General features: G+C 42.3%; 1 protein-coding gene across 12 annotated transcripts in view; it reads left to right on the forward strand.

Annotated features, from left to right (window-relative positions):
• The window catches only part of LOC142079164 (endonuclease domain-containing 1 protein-like), a 176,940-nt gene that overhangs the window by 93,917 nt on the left and 64,474 nt on the right, over nucleotides 1–18,549 (forward strand). For 2 of the 12 annotated variants that reach the window (XR_012672536.1, XR_012672541.1), the window contains exons 4-5: nucleotides 2,669–4,007; nucleotides 13,107–13,229. The exons of 3 other annotated variants lie outside the window; for them this stretch is intronic. The gene's annotated coding sequence lies outside the window, so the exon portion shown is untranslated. 7 more of the 12 variants (XR_012672548.1, XR_012672547.1, XR_012672552.1 and 4 more) reach the window with 7 other exon arrangements.

Raw genomic sequence — 18,549 nt, forward strand, 5'->3', positions numbered from 1 at the left:
AGTTTGGTGTGGCTTGACAGTACCTGGTGGTCCTGGGAAGCGTAGATCTTGCTGGAGCGGTGTCAGAGGCCTGTGTGAGCCCACGAGAACCAAACCCAGTACGGACTTACCTGTGCCGCATCCTCGCAAGGGTTTCTGGAGTGAGCCGTCCCGGCAGGCGCACCTGGGTGTGCTCCTCCTAACAGAGGCCATGGGAATAAGCTTAACACGGATGTACTGCGGACTACAGTTCAGAAAGCTGTATTATTTATTAGAGTGAATGTACCTGCCATGGAGTCATTTGTTCAGAAGAACAAAAATACCAACAATGTACTTACAGAAAAACAGCATTGAGAAAGTTTACGTCATGCATTTGAAAGTGGTTGTCTTTTGAATGTGTTGTGTTTTGGTTTTTTTAACCAAAGTTAAAAAGCGATGCGATGAAGATGAGCCATTCCAGCTACTACATGTTTTTTATTTTAAGGAACGTGATGTTTTTATACCAAAAAAAGCAGATGCTTTTTACCTGTCGTCTTCCCTTTGGCTGAGTAGGTTTTGATTGTATGGCAGGAAACATTTGACTGTTTGTACTAGCGGGATGCAGCATTTGACTTTATGACTACAATGCAGGTCTTTTATTAGTAAAACTTAATGTGTAACAGGATAATTCCGTTGCACCTACTACTATACTGGCTTGGTTTCGTACAAAATAAGTTTCTACTTCCTTGAAGGCCTTATATAAGCCTTAACTGGGAACAAATCCAGCATGTTCGATCATAATAAAGGAGCTGCTTCAGAACGAGCTCTTTAGAAATAGTCGTAAACAGGTTTATATATAGGACCTGCTATTATACACAAAACTTGCTGAAGAAATGTTTCCCAAGAACTCGTGGTTTTAATATATGCCATGGAGACCCTGCTCAAACCAATTCATGAGCAAACCTGTTGTTACAATTCCACGCAAGGTTTAAAACAGAAGAACATCTCTCAAATCCTTATCTGCTGAAAGGGCTGGGTATTGAATGGCTCTTTGCTGTACGAAAAACATATGATAAAAAGGCTCAGAAACTTCGGCTGGCATCCTACGTATGCAAATGCAGGTGCCGTACACGTTACATTTGGATTTTAGGGTTTTTCGGATCCATTTCGAGTCAATCGATAGCAGCCTTACGTGGTTTGATCCTTCGCTTTCATCACCCATGCCCCATTATTATACATGAGATCCATCAGCCCCCTCTCATGGATAGTGCCTGCAGCTGATCATCAGCACGTTTGGGAACAATAAAGGGCTGTCATTTGGGAGCTTCTTTTCCTTCCTAATCGTGCAGGACCCAAAATTACTCTTCGCAGAGCTCGCCGATCAGGCTTGTGTCTTGAACAGGTACGCTTACATCTGAGCAGTGAGAGGAGTGGGTTTAGGGAGCTTTGTTGAGGTTTACATTCAGCATCGTCAGTTGTCTGCTCTCGTAGAGTTTCGGATAGGTACAGGACAAAACATGGTAAGACTCCTGCCTTTGTGATTGATTTTTAAGGACAATTTGCTGTTTTGTTCCTCGCCTCTTTCCTAATGAGCTGAATTGTTAAAATATGTTAATGTAAGGAGACACACGAGAAAGGGTGAAGCAATATACTGACACGTTGAATAATTAGATCATCTCCTGTGCAGGAAAAGTCAAGTATGAAACAGGAACAAGAAGTGCCTCCCTCCCCCACTGTAGAGGCACCAGGTCGGGCTCTTTCTGCATGCAGAAGCAGGTTAGACAATTAGATCTTCAGTATGAATTAATTTTTGTGTAATTCCTGAAGATTCAAAGCGTCATGTATCCTAACTGTTTTCTATTCGTCTGCTGTTTTTTGGGAGAAGTAGGGAGTCTTGTTTCGGAGGGCTGAATTCGTGAGCTGCGTAATTTGTGATGAAACAAAAAAATGACTGTTGCTGGACTGAATTTGTAAATACCGTAGTGGTTAATCAGGTCTTCTCAGGAAAATCCTTGTGAATTTTGTCCTGAATAGCAGTTAGAAAAAGGGAATTTTCGTAAAGAGGCACAGGACGTTGTGGCTGCCTTTCTGATAGCGTTTGGCATTTTGGCAAAGCAGTGCTTCATATTTTTTAAAAGATTTATTTCTTTGAAATAACTGCTTAATAATCAGTAAGATCCCAGCCCCATGTGAACCTACGCCTGCGGGGAGGGCTGTGACAGTACTCAGTCTTTACTTACATGAGTAAGCACTCCTGTGTGTTAAGTTTACTTGTTTGATAAACATAACACTTTGCTTTTGTTCTCTTACTTAATCACTTCCTTCGAAGAGTTAACTTCCTAAGCAGCCACAGATTAGTTCTCTCAGTTGTTTTAATTATTTTTCTTGTCACGCACAGTGAAGGTCTAGTGTTTGTGAAATGTCTTCTTTTTTTTATTTGTCCCCCCTTCTATGGCAGCTTCAGTGGTGCTGGCATTGAAAACCCAGCCGAAATGCTCTCTGTCTGCGGTCCTGTCATTTTATTTTTTTTTTTTTTTAAAAAACCAAGTTCCACCTTTTTGAATGTTAGTGCTACAGAATATAACACTTTTCCTTTAGGGTGATTTGAGTGCTCCAGAATTTTGTATTCCTACAAGGGGTACGCAAGAGACTGTAGCAGTGGGCTTCCACGTGCTCGCTGCTGAGTAATTTCCTTTTGTATTGCTGACAGGTGACTCAAAGCAGGAGCTAGCAGATGGCTGCATCGTTAGCTGGTGGCCACAGCCTTACGAGATGAGTTTTGGAATTTCCATCAAAGTCGGGATTAGGCTCAGGATATGCCGATGGCACAGAGCACCCCGGGGGAGCGTGGAAGAAGAGGAAATCATTCATAGCGACTCATCTTGTGGTTGGGTGAGTCAGGGGTCTGCTGTTGGTGGTCAGAAAGGCACGTGGCTGACTACACCGTCTTTGTGTGCTCTGCAGGATGCAGAAAATTAATTCTGCCCTTTTGATTGCTGTCCAGTGAGTTATTTCCAGAAAGGAGTTACTGTATTTTCTGGAATGAGTGTTGTGAAATTCTTTTTTTTACAGTGGGCAAGTTTTCAGCTGGTGATTTATCAACAAAGTATTTTACAGGATCATAGTTAAAAGCTCTTCTTAAAAAAAAAAATATATCCTGTGCGATAGGGAAAGTAAAAGCATCTCAGCTTCCAAATGATGAAGGAATAACCGAAAGAGCTAGTTCTTGGAATAGTAGCTCCATTGGCACTCGTTGGTGATTTCCTGTGCATTTGCTGCAAGAATCACTCTGTGATGTGAGTAGGTGGTACTAAAGGGTTATTACGAAACCAATTTTCAACCAGACGTTTTGAGTCATGGATCGGGAAGAGGGATAGCAGCTTCAGAGCTTTCTCTTTGTTCGAGCAGTGCGCCTGAAATGCACACGCAGGATATTCTGTGCTTGCATGGAACAAGGCAGACTGGGGATAGGTCTGGTGTTACGTGAAGTGCCCTTCTTCACGCCACTCCATCTCAGGGATGGGAAACGAGAACGTGGGCTGAGAGCTGGCAGCAGCGTGCAAGGTGCACAAGGAGCAGTCTCCTGACTGTCTTTTAATTGTAAGTATTCTCTCGTGGTTTTTCCCAGACGTGAGAGACAAAATGGAGTTGCGTCAGGACGGATGTCTGCACCGAAACGAGGTGGTGGTTTGGAGCGGTTTGGTTCTGTTCTGGAAGCAGATGGGCTGCCACTGGCAGGAGACAGTTGGCTTCTCCATCAGAAAAAAAAAAGAGGGGTGTTTAAGGGAATTGGTCTGGCTCCTAAACCGACGGAATTGTTGACCTACTGACTCAGTTATGAAGCATGAGGGAAGCAGTCTTACTGTGGTTTCTTTTGTTGGTGGCAGATTCAGAAGACGTCTGTGAGCGTACGGGTATGACTAGCAAAGGAGGGACAGTTCTAGTACCTGCTGCCTGTGGGATTTATTTTGTGCCAGGAAGGAGCTGAGGTGCTGACTACTGAATAACACCTAAACTTTATTTCTGATGCTTCTCCTGATAATGCATTGGTAAGTTTATGTACTTCTCATTTTCAGTGCTAAGATGGTATCTTGCTAAATGTGACTGAAAGAAAGCTCTTTAACAGCTTTTTGAACGTGGCAAGGTATATTCGTTTTTTCACTGGAGCAGCTTTTACAGAAAACACTAGCTGGCCTGCCGCAGTTTAGGAGTCTGTAAATAAGGGGGAAAACTCTGTCGATTAGGTCGACAGAAACAATTTGAAATTGCTGTTCCCTCCCACCTTTAACCTACAAACCTCTGCTAACGTTAGTGCTAAGCAAAGAGGATGGGCCAGCCCTCCAGCTTTGGGATCGTATCATCCTGGAGTCAGAGCCACGCTGTAATTTTCCTGTTACACTTCACTGAATGAACAAGGCTTCGGTCTTCTTGAATTTCACATGAAAATCAGATGTCCATCCCTGGAATTAAATCTAATGATACTTTTCCTAAAATATGCCTAGAATAGAAATGATGTTATTTTTAAGTGGCTCTGTAAATGTCAACAAAAAAGCTATCAATTAGTGGTTTCTCAGAAAACCCAAATCATTAACATACTATTGGCTAGAAGGAATCACGTTGGCTGACGGAGCTAGGTCTGGAAGTCGTGCTCCCTGAATCTGCTGTCGACTCTGCCACTGGTTTGGGGAGGGATTTTCTGGAGGGGGGGGTTCTTGGGCAGGTCATTATTTATTCTTAGTTGTCAATAAAATGAAGATAGTGTTATTTAACTTTCCTTTAGTGCTTTACCAGCACCTTTTAGAGAGGATGCTGATACGTGATACTGTAGCTCTTGGATTTCCAGAACATTGTTTTCAATGCGTAGACTATTAGAAGATGGGGAAAGCAGAATAGTGATTATTGAATTCATCGTCCTCTGTGACGGGTCCTCTCCAGACACCAGCTGTAGGAATTGCTGGTGCTGTGTCCTAACCGTCCACCGCAAAGGGAGGAATTCATTTCTGCTGTTCTTCTCTGGGTGGGTGGCACCGGGACGCCTTGGCGTTCCCAAACCCACTTGGGTCGGGAGTTGCAGTGAGGCGCTCGTGGATATTTTTCCCCTCTTTTTGGAAACAGCAACGGAGAAGGCAGTCCGTACACCACACATCCCTATGGAACTGCAAATAAACCCAGCAGTTTTTTTTTTTAAAAAAAAAAAAAAAACACGGTTTAGCATTGTACTGGATTTCCTTTCCTTAAGTGCTTCCTTTGGATCTTGGGAGAAGAGCTCAAGCGCGGGGTGGCTTTCTAGCGAGCAGTTGTACCAAAAGGCGTGGGAGGCAGGGTCAGGGAAGAGTCACTTGGTTGTTATGTGGGTGTGAAAAGCCTATGAAAAGGAAAGGGCGGAGGAAAATACTTTACTTGAATTAAACAAATAAAGGAGAATGTTATATGAATTAGATATTCGAAGTTAGATTTTTGCCAAGTATTTTTGTGAATTAACAGCATATCTTCTGAAAATCATTTATTTAACCGTAGGCTTATCGAAACGTTCTCAGGAGGGACTTGATTTAAAAAAAAAAAAAGGCAACCAAAAAAAACCAACAAAAAATTGTTTTCTTATCATTTCAGATAAAAAGAAAGGAAGTTGCGAATTTTTATAGCCCTTAAATTGTTAACTGTTAAACCTGTATTGAAGCAGTGGATCAAATTTCCTCAGGCTTACACTGGAGCAGTTTCATTTACTAAGAAATTACAAGTAGGCCCTCTTTGAGGAGAAGTCGTCTTAGATCTTCAGTTCATTATTGTGTATCCACCTGTGGGACAGGGGAATTGCTGCTCTTGAAAATCGCCTGTTTTGGGGAGCAGGCTGTGACCGTTGATGCAGTGCACAGGGATGGTTCACACGCAAAATAATTGAAAAAATAATATTTTGAAACCTGATTTTTTTTTACGTCTATGTTTGTAGTATCTTCATTTCCTTGCTGTTTCTAAAATATCACCTAGTATGATAGAATCTAAAATACGTGGTGTAGAGATTACATTTTTCCATGCTTTTTGTGATTATCTTGACAAAAAAAAAGCAGCACGTGGAGGCAGGTTTAACAGCACTTTCTCTCTGAGGCACAATAGTGCTTATTACATTAGTTAGTGAAAGACTTGATTTTATAAAAAAACAAGCAAACAAACAAAAAAACAAAAAAGGAAACCCCCTTTGTCATAAATGGTAGCTTTTTAAACACCAGCCATAAATTGCATGTAAGGAAAACACTAACACAATCTGATATTAGATGCACAGGTGTGTAGTAAACCAACAGAATGCTTGATGGTTTAGGCCTGTGCAGTGTCTTGATAGTGTTGTGCTGATTTCTGAGGGATTCCCATGCGAAAGTTCACGGGCAAGGTATAGAGAATTTGTTGGCTTTTTCGTGTTGTTTGTTTTGTAAATTTTTTGAGCGAAGTTCTTTATGGCCCGTAGCTATCCAAATGCAGAGTTTGCAGCTGAAGTTTGCATACAAAATGGCGAGCTCAAAATTGGACCTGGAAAAGAGGAGCGCTTCCCCTTCCATTGCTCTACTAGAATGGTAATACCAGCATTTAAAAAAAAAATACTCATTGAGCCAAATAAAAATGCATGTGTACCAGCAACATGAGGTATGAATAGAAGCCACGTTTATCTGTGCATTTTCAGGGTAGAGTCAGGTGTAGTGATCTCTGGTGTCTAATTCTCTTGCTTGCTTCCCATACGTCTGCTGGCAAACTGGGCCACCTCTAGGCAGTGCTGCCATGCCGTGCTGTGACTTCAGGGGTTCACTGGTGCGGTAAATGGAAGCTAGCAGGCGTTTTTAACTTCCAGTCAAAGTTTGGGCACCTGAATTGTAACTTTAAGGACCTAAGCGGCTACTGAAATTCCCCATATGACCTGTTATTACAGGCTCCTGTGAGAGAGTATATGCAGTTTTATTGCCAAAACATGAGGTTGGCAGAAGTGAGTCATAACTGTGAAGATCTCAGGTTTGCTCTTTGATTTACTTTTACCCACCAAAAATAAAAATATTTCCAAGAATACAGGTAGGTATATGCTGTTCTCCTGTTAGGGCAGAGCTCTCACTGGCTCTTAAGTGTATTTACGTAGCTCATAGGATGTATCTTTCAAGATTTAGTATAAAAGGAGCTGTGTATACATTTTATCTAATCTTCAGTACAGTAGGCATGAGCAATTCCTGGAGAAGGGACCAGAATATAGGGCTCTACCCCTTCTCCTGGGAGTCTCTTTCCCATGGAGTCATACTTGCCCTCCAGTGCTTTCTCTTTATGGCTTTGTGAATTTTGAATTCCTCTCTGTGCTGGCCCAGCTCCAGCGGGAGGGCAGAAAGCAGCCTCAGCCCAAGCCCTGCTTGAAGTCTGCTGGTTCGAGGACTTTGTAGGAGGTGGGATCTGCGGGGGGGAAAAGTGCCCAGCTTCCCAGGTGAGCTCCTGCCATTGGGTTACTATCTAAAGGTGACAATATTGTCTTCTGTGGACGTGTTTTTGGATTACCGTGACTATTACATGTTGTCTTGCAGCTGGTGGTGTTCTAGTGTGACCAGAGTGTACCTAATGAATTGAGCTGCTCTGCAGATTTCACGTGCTGTTTCAAGGTTAGCTTCTTCCGCGGTCATCGCTGATGACCGTGTGGCCTTGGGGTGAGCCAGCTCAATTTGCTGATCTGGTTGAAAACCAGTTTTTTTTCCTCCCTTTCTTTTCTAGTGGGAAAATTAGAACTGATCCCACTCGCTGCATGACTGTTAGTGCTGATGGGGAAGTATCATGGCCAGAAGCAAAGGAGGAGGTGGGACTGTCCTGTTCAGTGACACCTGCGTGAAGTTCAGTTCAACCTGTTCAGGAAGCTGCACCTCCCCTGTCTCTTAGTCACTGGTGGAGCTCAGGCAAGAACTAAGTTAACCTTGTTCTCCAAAACAAGCAATCTATTGATTTTTAGTCTTCCCTGTTTTCCTTTGGCATCTGGATTTTAGGTGTCTACATTTAACGTAAGCATCTGTGTAGATTGAGTAGTCAATGTAGTCCTCTTGTATTTCCATTTTCTGTTCAAAGCCTGGGTACTTAAGAGCAGGGTTAATAACATTGTATGGTGGCAAAGAGGAGTCTGTCCCTTACTAAAATTTCTAGTCATCAATGTAAATAAATAGTATAGAAATAATACTTATAGAGCCTGATAGGCTCATGGCATTCATCGAATTGGCATTTTTTTAAACAGCATCGCAAATTGTTCTCTTCTTTACACTTCTGACAAAATTTGCCTGTGGCTATAATCCCACAAATCACATCCCATCTTAATCAGAGTTGGGGTAGAATTTCCATTGGCCAGGAAAATACCATCAAAACAGCCCCAAACCCCACTGTCCTAAGAAGATTTCAGGGCAGCGGTGGATCAGGCGGTGGGCTTCCAGGAGACGCAGCACAGTTCTTCATGTTGTGAAGGATTATCTTTTTATATGCCTCCTCTTCCACAGTTCTGCTTTGGAGTTTTTTTGCTTCTGCTTTTTTCTCTTAATATTCCTGATTCTTAAACTTTTTATTGTTATCATCTATTTTTCTCATACACGTGCTTTAAACATAAAAGATGTGCTCAGGCCATATGTCCTTTTGCGCTTTCTTCTTTCTGCGTGTATGCTTACCTAATAACTTGAAAATAGCAAACAAAGCACATGATGTGAGAAACAATCTGGTATTTTACCCTAAGGGAGGATTTTCTCAGCGCACAAATCAAGAGTAAATAGTTAAAAATGCCGTATAGTATAGATCCAGCCACACTAACGCTTACTTGTGTGTATGAGTGAAGTTATTTGCATGCATAAATGTTGACGAAGTTGAACTCTGTATTATCAAATCCGCTGTCAAAAGTTGACCCCGGGCATTTTGCAAGAAAGATGATGATTGTCTCTTTAATTACTTAAATTCTGTTTTGCCTATTTAGGAGAGCAACCCACAACTCTGTAATTACTGCACGCCTGCCATTCAGATCAGGCTCTCTACTGGCAACATAAAGCACAACTTTGAACGAGAGTGGCGTGGCATAGCTACAACATCCAGCTACAAGGACCTCCTTTTAATTGAACACTTTGATTATCACACAATAATCAGACGATTGAGTTGCTACAAAAGTTTGCCAGCCCTCTGCTAAGCGCTCCTATGGAATTACAGAATCATAGATGTTAGAGATGGAAAGTGCATTAGATCATCCAGACCGTCTTCTTGCCAGTACATGCTTTCTGCTATGTTTTTTTCTTTTTTTTTTTTTCCCTGCGGTTTATGGCTAGAGATACTCTAAGAACTTGGCCTTCCACTTCGATCTTTTGGAGTCTTTTCCACAAAGTTTGATGGCAAGATTTTTCTTTGCCTGATATTTGGCCTAAATTTTTCCATTTCTTTGTTTCAGCGAATTATTTCAAGTCTACGTTCTCATCTTTCAGTAATTCTTCTCTCTGTCGTGTTAACAGCCTGTAAATGTGAGCAGAATAGTATTACGTGCTTTTGAATATTAGATGTATCACTTATCTTAAGTGCTGCATGTTCAGTTCTTCATGATTTGAGAAATTATACTGATTGAAGATAGGTTTTAAACTGAACCTGCTAATAGTATAATTTCTCAGACGCATATTTTATTCCAGTTTAAGAGTGGTTTGTTCTGGTGTCACTTGAGAAATTGTGAAAATTACCTGGAAAGGCCAATTTTACTCAGAAATGAAAATGTTTTTATATGGGGCAGTTATGCCAGTATAACTTAGCTGATTTTTAACTCTATTGTGGCATTTAAACTGCAGGGAAGCGATGTGCAGGCAAGTCTGCAGAGGGCATTACAGGGAAAATGAAAAAATTACAGTTTTCCATTAGTGACTGAAATAGTGGAAGTTGTAATGTAGTTATTTGAGTATCTCTCACACACACACACCCCCCCCAGCTTTCCATTTTCCTGTCTTAAAGTTTCTTCACTTCATCACTATTGTTTCTTTTTATAGTTTCACTTGTCTTGGTGGGATTTGGGGGTGGGTTGTTTGTTGTTTCTTCTTCAGGGCTTGGTCTTCACTACCAGAAGCCTCGGGCGCCCAAGCGGGGTTGTCTCCAAAGTTTTCCCTTGTCTTGACCACAAAGAGCTAGACCAATATCCCCCCAAAACAAATACTCCGTGGCCATAAAGAGCACAAATGGCCATTGGTTTTGCTGTCACCCCGTGAGAGACAGGCCGGTTGGTGTGAGTTGGCACATGGCCACGCTGGCCTGAGCCAGTCCCTTTGGAGCTGCCTACGGTCATGAACCAGCGCCTTTACCCCAGACCTCCTCTGGTTTCTGAAGCATTACTACTGTTTTTCCTTTCAGAGCACCCCGAAGGGTGAGAGGTTGTGTTGCAGGCCTCCAAATAAAGGTTTTTTGTAGGGTGGGGGCGAGGGTGTGCGTTGCATGCCTGCCGGAGGCACACCCGCCTGGAAGCTGGCAAAGGCAGGGCCAGCGCCAGCACTGCGCCGTCCTCGTCCCCACCATCCATCCGCATTGTGTCGGACGAAAGCGTTTGACTCATCCAGAAGGGATCCCAGGAGTTGAGTTAGCGTTGGTGTGGCGTAGAGAGCTTGACCTCATGGAGCCTCGTGGACCCCGGGAGCTTGGGGCGGTAAGCCGCCTTCCGTCAAGGCACCGGGAAGCTCGATGCAGGGTAGGGATGTTGACGAGAGAGGCGAGGACGGGCATATCATAGGAGGTAAAATTACTATTAGTGAGTGGATTGAAGGTGTTCGAGGATCGGGTTGTGTAACTGAACGGGGAGATGAATGAAAAACATGTAAATGGGTGGGTTACTGAGTGAGTAAGAGAAAATGTGAGTGGGCGGGTAATTAGACTGGCAAGTGAGAGAGGAGGTAGGAGTGGGTGAGTAGATGGGTAGGTATGTAGCAAAAAAGTTGGAACAGCGTTACGGGCCGACTCTGTCATGATACCTGAAAGACTGGTAACACCACTCCCCTCAAGACGTGCAGAGAGGACCGACGGCCAGCGCTGTTACGGGGACTGTGGGGTGTGCAGGTGAGCAGGCAGACCCTCGAGACCTCTGTTGCTTTCCACCGGTCTGCGTCCAGCTCATGTGAATGGCACGTCGTTTACTCTGCCTGAACTTCACTGGGTCTGTGCATGCAGTAAACAGTGATCTTCACCTTGGTCAGACAGTTGCGTTTTGCTAGTGTTTCTGCAGAAATATGTAAGACCATAATTATTATTCGCTGGGTTTTTTGGCTCTAACAAGTCACAGAGAAAGCAGATGAAGCACAACAGAGACTTTTAGTCTGTCTGGAGCGTTGCAGTTCACAGTAGGTATTCCCAAGAGCTGAAATGACCTGAGAGGTGCAGGTGGAAGGAGTTACCTGACAAAAAAAAGGTGCAGATGATGGATACACCGGTATTACAAATGCACAACACATCAGCATAAAGGCGTCTCCCAAACTTGAAGATCCTTTCATTTTAATGAATGAGAAATGAAGGTAGCGTGATTTTAAGTCCGTATCAAACCTTGACTGACTGGGCTTTTATTAGAATCTTTCCGTAACTGCTGTAAGGCTGGACATAGTTCACCGTGACTAATACGTAACTGTTTTTAATTTACTATGGCAGAGTTACAACCCTAGCCGTGACCTCTCTCTAGTCAGGTACAGTTGGGCTATTGTTTAAGGTAATGGCTCTACTATCCTGTTAAGTTATACCAAGTTGTGCGCAGTACATTTCCAATATTTATTGTAATAGAGCAAGTCCTTTTGAAGCCCAAATAGAGGTGAATGACTGCTGCAGGAAGTTACAGGCTTTATCTTAGCTGCCAAAAAGGTGTGTATTTACTAAGGAATAACTAATACCTGATGTTGTACTGAAAAATCCTACTAGAGACCAGGCCCTGCAGGTTTTTGCATCCAGTAACTACATAAGGTGAGAGTTTTGCCTTGCTGCACCTACTTTTTGATGAAAACTACGTTGCTTTGTCTGCACGTGGTTAACAGCAGGATGAAGACCTGGTACAGAGCAGCCTGCTGTGAGGAGCACACACTCGCCGTTGCGTTGTAGATGGGTGGTTTTAGCATTGCGTCAGTCGGGATGGTTGCACCCACATTGTGCTCTGGAAGCAGTTCTGGGAAGGAGATGCCAGCCCAGTGTTATGGCATGTTTAGTAACTCCTACCAGCTCCGTGGTGTTCGCTGCGTTTTTCATTGCCAGGCAGAAGTTTATAAAACTGGGTTACATGGGTGTCTGGAAAATCTATCAGGGTATTGGTAACTTTAAAAAGTATCCCTAACCAACGAGTGAAATCTTTCTCATCTTGAACATGGTCACCTGTTGCAAACTAAAATTCCCATAAGGCTTTGAACTGTAGCTGAGCCAGCTCATACAGTAATTGGTGTTTATTCTTTTTTATCTGAGACAAATCCAGAAATCATTTGCTGTACTTAGGCAGATGTTTCTTACCGTTAAAACAGAGCAAATATCTTGCTGATGTTCAAATGCGCGAAGTAAGGTGCAGAGGGATGTGTGGGTATGTTTAATCCAAGCCTGTTGGGTTGTAGATCTGTCAAAGCCCCAAATTTGCATTTCTTACATAAGCAGAAATCGTGGTCGTGTTTACACGTGCTTTGTCTGTGCTTTAGGAACTGCAGGAATTGAATTGCCGTGTCAAAAACACTGCTCTTAGTTGCCATCTGGGGGATTGCATGGACACTGTTAAAATATTTACAATTGCAATCCTAACTAGAAGTTTGTTTGCTGTTACGCTTGATATTAAAACTTACCACAACAATCGTAAGAGCAGCATGCGTCCTCAGTAGAAGTGCGGACAGTCATAAGATTCTGAGAATACACAGGAACGAAAACCTTGAAGTTTCCTTTCTGTTTAATTAATTGTTTGTTTTTGTCGGTGACAAGGTTACAAAGCATTTGTAATAAGCATGCTTCGTCTTTTGCCATTTTTTTCCATATGGGTGTGTGCTTCCTTTTCATTATGTTGTTTTTCTTTCCCTTTTTTTTTTTTTTAAACACAGCCACTCCTTTCATTTTAAGAATAAGAAATGAGTTTCTTGCAGAGCAGAAAAAAAAGTTTCATAAACATTGCGATTCTGATCCTTCTAATCCTTTATTACCTGTAGGGGCAGGTGCAGGAAGCTACTACAGGAGAGAAGGTTTACTAACTTTTTCAAGGCTTGGGATTACACAACGGAGCGGTATATTTTAGACGCTACGGAGAAAGTTCAGAACAACATGGTCGAAAGGTGCGTTGCTCAGAAATACATCCCTTTTGCTTGGCTTATTTCACTTCAGTTCTGCGCCATAGTGTTCTGAGCCCTTCAGCTAGCATTTTAAACACAAGTCTGAAGTCTGTGCGTATTATCTTATTTGTTTCCTGCTGTTGTAAAATAGATTTTATTTCTGGAGGTACTGTCTTCTAATACTTTCCTTACCCAGACTTTTTCTGTTTGTTTGTTGCTCAAGAGAAAGTGAAGGGAACCACTTGCTTGATCTCAGTAAAAAGAAAGCAATTAATGCTGTTAGCTGTATTGTCTGTAATGCTGAGATAACGTCTGTAGGAAAACAACCAGACAGCTTGAAGAAGTAGTAAGATTTTTTTTTTTTTTTTTTTAGCATGCTGAAACCGTTTAAAATGCTGAAATGGAGGTAGGGGAAGGAGGATGGTAAAAAATACATCACCCATCCCTTGTGATTCTGTGGTTTTGTCTGAATCTCCCCCCCCCCCCGCCCCCGATCAGCCATGCGTTTCAATTGCGATTGCTGCCCTGAGACTGTAGCTGCACGCAAGATGTCTCATTTGCCTAATATTAAAAATATGTGTGTGTAATAACATTTTTGTAATGCTTCCCATCTGGAAGATATGTCACACACCTTTGTATTAAGATTCACAGCACTATTTTTTACATATTACTGTGTTTTGTGGCTGGAGACTCCTATTAGTGTACAGTTCTGGTCTGAAAAATAGTTCAAGGCAGCTTGTTATTTATTGTCAGAAATAAGTTTTCACTATTCGTCTGTCTTGCTCGGTCTAGTAGAACCAATCCATTTGTGAGAGAAGAATTTGTCTGCTTAAAAAAGTTATGGTTCATTTACTAGAAGAAATGCTAACCAACTAACACATAGTAACGGATCTGAAGACCTTCCTGCGATCGTCCAGGAGATGCCTGGGAGCTTTAAGGTTTTGGTCTAAAATTGTATGTGCAGACCAAATCATAGCCATATCATAAGGTGTGAATTTCTGTCAAAAATAGTCTCAAAATGGTATGTCCGTTAAAAGTGATTGATGTACTGCCATTTACATTAGCAAGGCTACATTCTTTCTTGAATAAAATTAATAAAATTATGTCGAAGAATGGGATAACTACAATATGAAATAACTGGAGATTAAGCTTTTTATTCTCAAAATTTGTAACAGAGGTATTACTGTATAAGCAGTATTACAAAAAAGGAAGAAAAAGAGCAGCTTCATGTGCTAGCGTGACTTTGGAAAAGGGACCGTGAATTGCTGGTTTTACAGTATGTAGGAAAGCGAGCTTCTGATCTGCTTCTGTACTGTAGGATACGTTTGCTTATACTGCTTGTATTTGCTGATACATACTGAATAATAAATTTCCATTTAAAGTGTATAACCATCCTTTAAAAGACGGGATTTTCGAAGTGCTGGGCAGCAGACAGCACCTACGTGCTTAATTCCAGCTGGTGGTGACACCTTCTGGATGCTGAGCACTTGGAAAATTTCACCTGTCGTTTGGGTAATTGATTGAAAGTTGAGTTTTTCCAAGAGCTGGGCATGATCCACAGTCAGCAGTGTAGTAGTAGGAGAAAACAATCCAAATCTGCTGTCTCCCAGGCTTGTTCTCTGAACTGTTATAAAATGTTTTCTTTTCAAATCGCTTTTAAAACATGACCATGCAAATTTGAACACTCTCTGCAAATTTGACCTGTATGTGTATGTTCGGAAGAAGGCCATAAAATTATTTCCATATTGTTTTCAGTAAGTCTCCAGTTTATTATTCTGAGAAAATTTGATGCATCTGGAGTGTGCACGATCTGGCTTTCTGATATGCAGATGCACAGCCTTGCATATCTAGTCAAATCAGTGTAGCAACTGCTTTTACAAACTACGTGACAATGTACAACCTCCTATCTGAGAACCAGATCAGACTAAAATTGGGACTCAGTCCAAAAAATAAAATACTGCAATCAATCTGCTTACTGTGTCAGCATTCAAATTCGTTTCTGTTATATACACTGCAGGGAAAGGAAGTGGAAAATAACACGCTAGCATCCAGAAACAGATTCCTGAGTCATGGAGGATGGCTGAGATGGGCGTCGTTAATAGGAGTTGCTTAAAGGTTCCCATTTTTGCAGACACCGTATGGGCTAATTGATGTTAAAGTCAATGTTGTAAGCCTGCGTGACACTAAGGAAGTCACTACGGATGCCATGTGACTTCCCTGTTTACACTCAGCCCAGCTGTAAATGTATATGAAATAGCAGTGGTAGAATGATCCGCGCGTGTCAGAACATCCTCGGTGCGTGGTCCTCAGCCTTTAGAGCTGTCCCTTGGTACCAGCGGGGATTTGTGGAGTTCAGTCCCTTGGAAAACCATACTTTAAATACTGATGCGTTCAAACTGGATTGACCTCTTGCTTAAGACCGTGTGTTTCCTTCCCTTCCGCCTGCCCCGCTGCTATTCTCAGCGGCTGGCTGGCACCTCTCATCTGCCCGGCAGGCATCTGCTCCTCGGGCACAGGGCCGGTGGGCAGGTGGGCTTCCCGCTGCTGCACCCACCTGCTTCGTGGCTCACCCATCCATTCCTGCATGCTTGCCATTAACCCTCTCGTTTCCAGTTCCCTAGACTTACCCTTCTGTGCTAAAATTTGCTTGATCTCAAGAAAATCGTTCACCTATGCCTCTGGGAGAGGAGGACCGTGCGCCCGAGTAATGCTTCTCGGATCACTGTAGGCAGCACTCGAGTGCTTAGCGTGCGCTGCATAGCAGCAGGGTCACTTTGGGGTTATAACAGTAAATCTTTTAAAAGTAATCACACTTTAGAAGTGATTTAAGCACTCAAGTCTCTGGGTGAAAGCCAATTGCCAAGGTTTAATCTGCACCCTAAAGCTCTGTTGGTAAATCTGATCTGGCAATTCTGCCTGCATATGGGTAGAGACACCAATATCACAATATCTTTCCTGATAAAGAGCAGTGGGACCTTTAATGTCCACAACAAAAATAAAAATATTTTAAGGAGTTCTTAAAATTATTACTACACTGTAGATGTGCAGCAGAATACATGGGTGGGATTTGGCTCTGATACAAAGACCAGACAGCGTAATATATGTGCACATACATGTCCGCAAGTGCACAAGGATAGGATTCCGTTGCCTGCACGTTAGTGTCTGGTGCCTTTGAGACACCTGAAGTTATCTGGGACATACTCATAGGGCTGCAGGTACAACACGAGTTTTGTGGGAGTTTTACGTGGGCCAGGCAGGACACTGTACATCACCTAAAATGACAGGAGGCAAAGGTGCTGTGTTTAGGCAACTAAATCTTTGCATAAGTGTCCAAGCTCCTGGTGTAATTGCCGGAGGTGCAATTTATCACTGAAGTCTAGAGAGCGATTCTGCTCACCCAGCAGCAGACATTTATATTTGGTGGGCCGAAATGCTATCCAGGAGCTACTGGATCTCTAGTGATTAGACCACTGTTCTTTTTCCTCTGACACATAAGGTGAAATAAATGTGAATAATAAATAGTTTGAAATACAAACCAGTTCACATTCTTGCAGTGAACATCTCTGAATTTGTAATAGTAAATTGGGATGCAAAGAAATTTAATATTTTTATGCAGCTGGACCCCTGTGCAGAAGAAAATCATTAGACCTAAAGCCAATAACTTTCCCTGAGTGTGATTACAGCTTATTGCTTACACTTTCCATATAAACTTCAGTGTCATAAGCACTTTTATTTACCCATCAAGCATTTTTTTTTGTAAATTAGAATTTTTGGTTATCTTTTGCAGTGGTTAACTAGTAAGTAGTGAGTTATTCTTTTAGGGAAGTAGGGGACAAAATACTACAGCACTGAAGAAAATTGGGTTTCTGTTCTTAATTGCTGGTTTCTTTCTGACTTTTATTGTATCTTGGTTTTTTAAAAAAAAAAAAATCAACAAGCCCATTGTGATGCTTTTGATTAGGCTTCAACAGATAATAAAAGTATAGTGTCCCTTTGTGAAAGGAGTTTTTAATTATTGTTAATTGTACTTGCTAGCTTCATTTCTGAAGGGAAACGGAGGTGACCTCATCCAGAAAGTTGTCAGTCTCATGCTAGTGTCATTCACTGCCTGGAAAAGAGGTGGGGTTTTTGTGTCTTGTTGCTTTTTTTAACGAGGAGCTATCAGCAGGCCTGATGGGCCCTGCAGCTTTGGAAACGCTGTCCAACTCTGTTTCAGTAGCGTGCTTGTTTCTGAAACGTTAAGCTGCAGAGCTGAGTTATATCTTAGGAGCAGGGGACCGGCAGAGTCTCAGACCTGTGATCTGTCTGCTCCAGTAACGGCTCGAACAGCAGCCAGTACCGAAGACCTAGGGAGCGGTGATGGAGTCCTTATAGAGGACATTCACCAAAGATTCAAGGGGTTATTCCTCCTCTTTCATACTAACTAATCTAATAATCTTGGATGTTTTCATTATCTGTCCAAAGACTTGATTTTTTAACCCTTTACAGGTCTTGGCTTTGGCATATTCTTGTGAGGTCCACGCTTCATCTGTGCTTTGCGTTTAAACAAATGCAAAGAGAGTATTCCCTCACCCTTTGGACTGCGAACGTTCAGGGCAATGGTGGCTTTATTTGTGTTTGTGCAGGTGCCAGTGTATTGGGACCAGTCAGTATTCCATTGTGACAGTAATATAAATGCCTAAATATTTGTAATCTGTTTAGTTCATTGAACATCTCCGTATGTCAGGAGAAGGATGAATAGGAGTACTTTTTTGGTCTCTCTTCACTATTCTGTATTTTTTTAAGCTGTTACCTTGTTTAGTCTTACATGAACCTTCTCTAAAATACCCTGAACTTTTCAATTCCATTTCAATTCATCCAGTGCCATCTGCCACTGTGTCTGCTACGTCTGCTACGTATTTCACTCCTGACGAAAATCCTCATTTCTCATGGGTACCTCCGCATTCTTTCATAAGGGTGATGTGACAAGCTAAGCTGGCAAGTTGTTCCCACCTTTGTTGCCAATCATATAGCAATGTAAAGAGGCAAATTCTGACAACCTGTGTCCTTAGAGGTGTTTGAATACCTCACTCCCAGGGAAATCATTAGCAGTGAGGCTCTTGAACATCCCTGAGGCTCTGGGCTGGGGTCTCTGCTCAACTTCTGCTCAAGCAGTCTCTCACTGACTTTAATCACTCTACTTTTTTGTCTCAGATGTGTATTTAAAGCTGCTGATTCTTCCTCAGTATCAAAACCATTGACTTGGAGATAGACAGAGAGCAGGGTGCCAGCAGTTCCCTCTGCAATGGAATAAGCTTCAGCTGTTTTGTTTTCTAGCCCTGGC

This window comes from Calonectris borealis, chromosome 1 (genome assembly GCF_964195595.1).
Source record: "Calonectris borealis chromosome 1, bCalBor7.hap1.2, whole genome shotgun sequence".
NCBI classification, from domain to species: domain Eukaryota; kingdom Metazoa; phylum Chordata; class Aves; order Procellariiformes; family Procellariidae; genus Calonectris; species Calonectris borealis.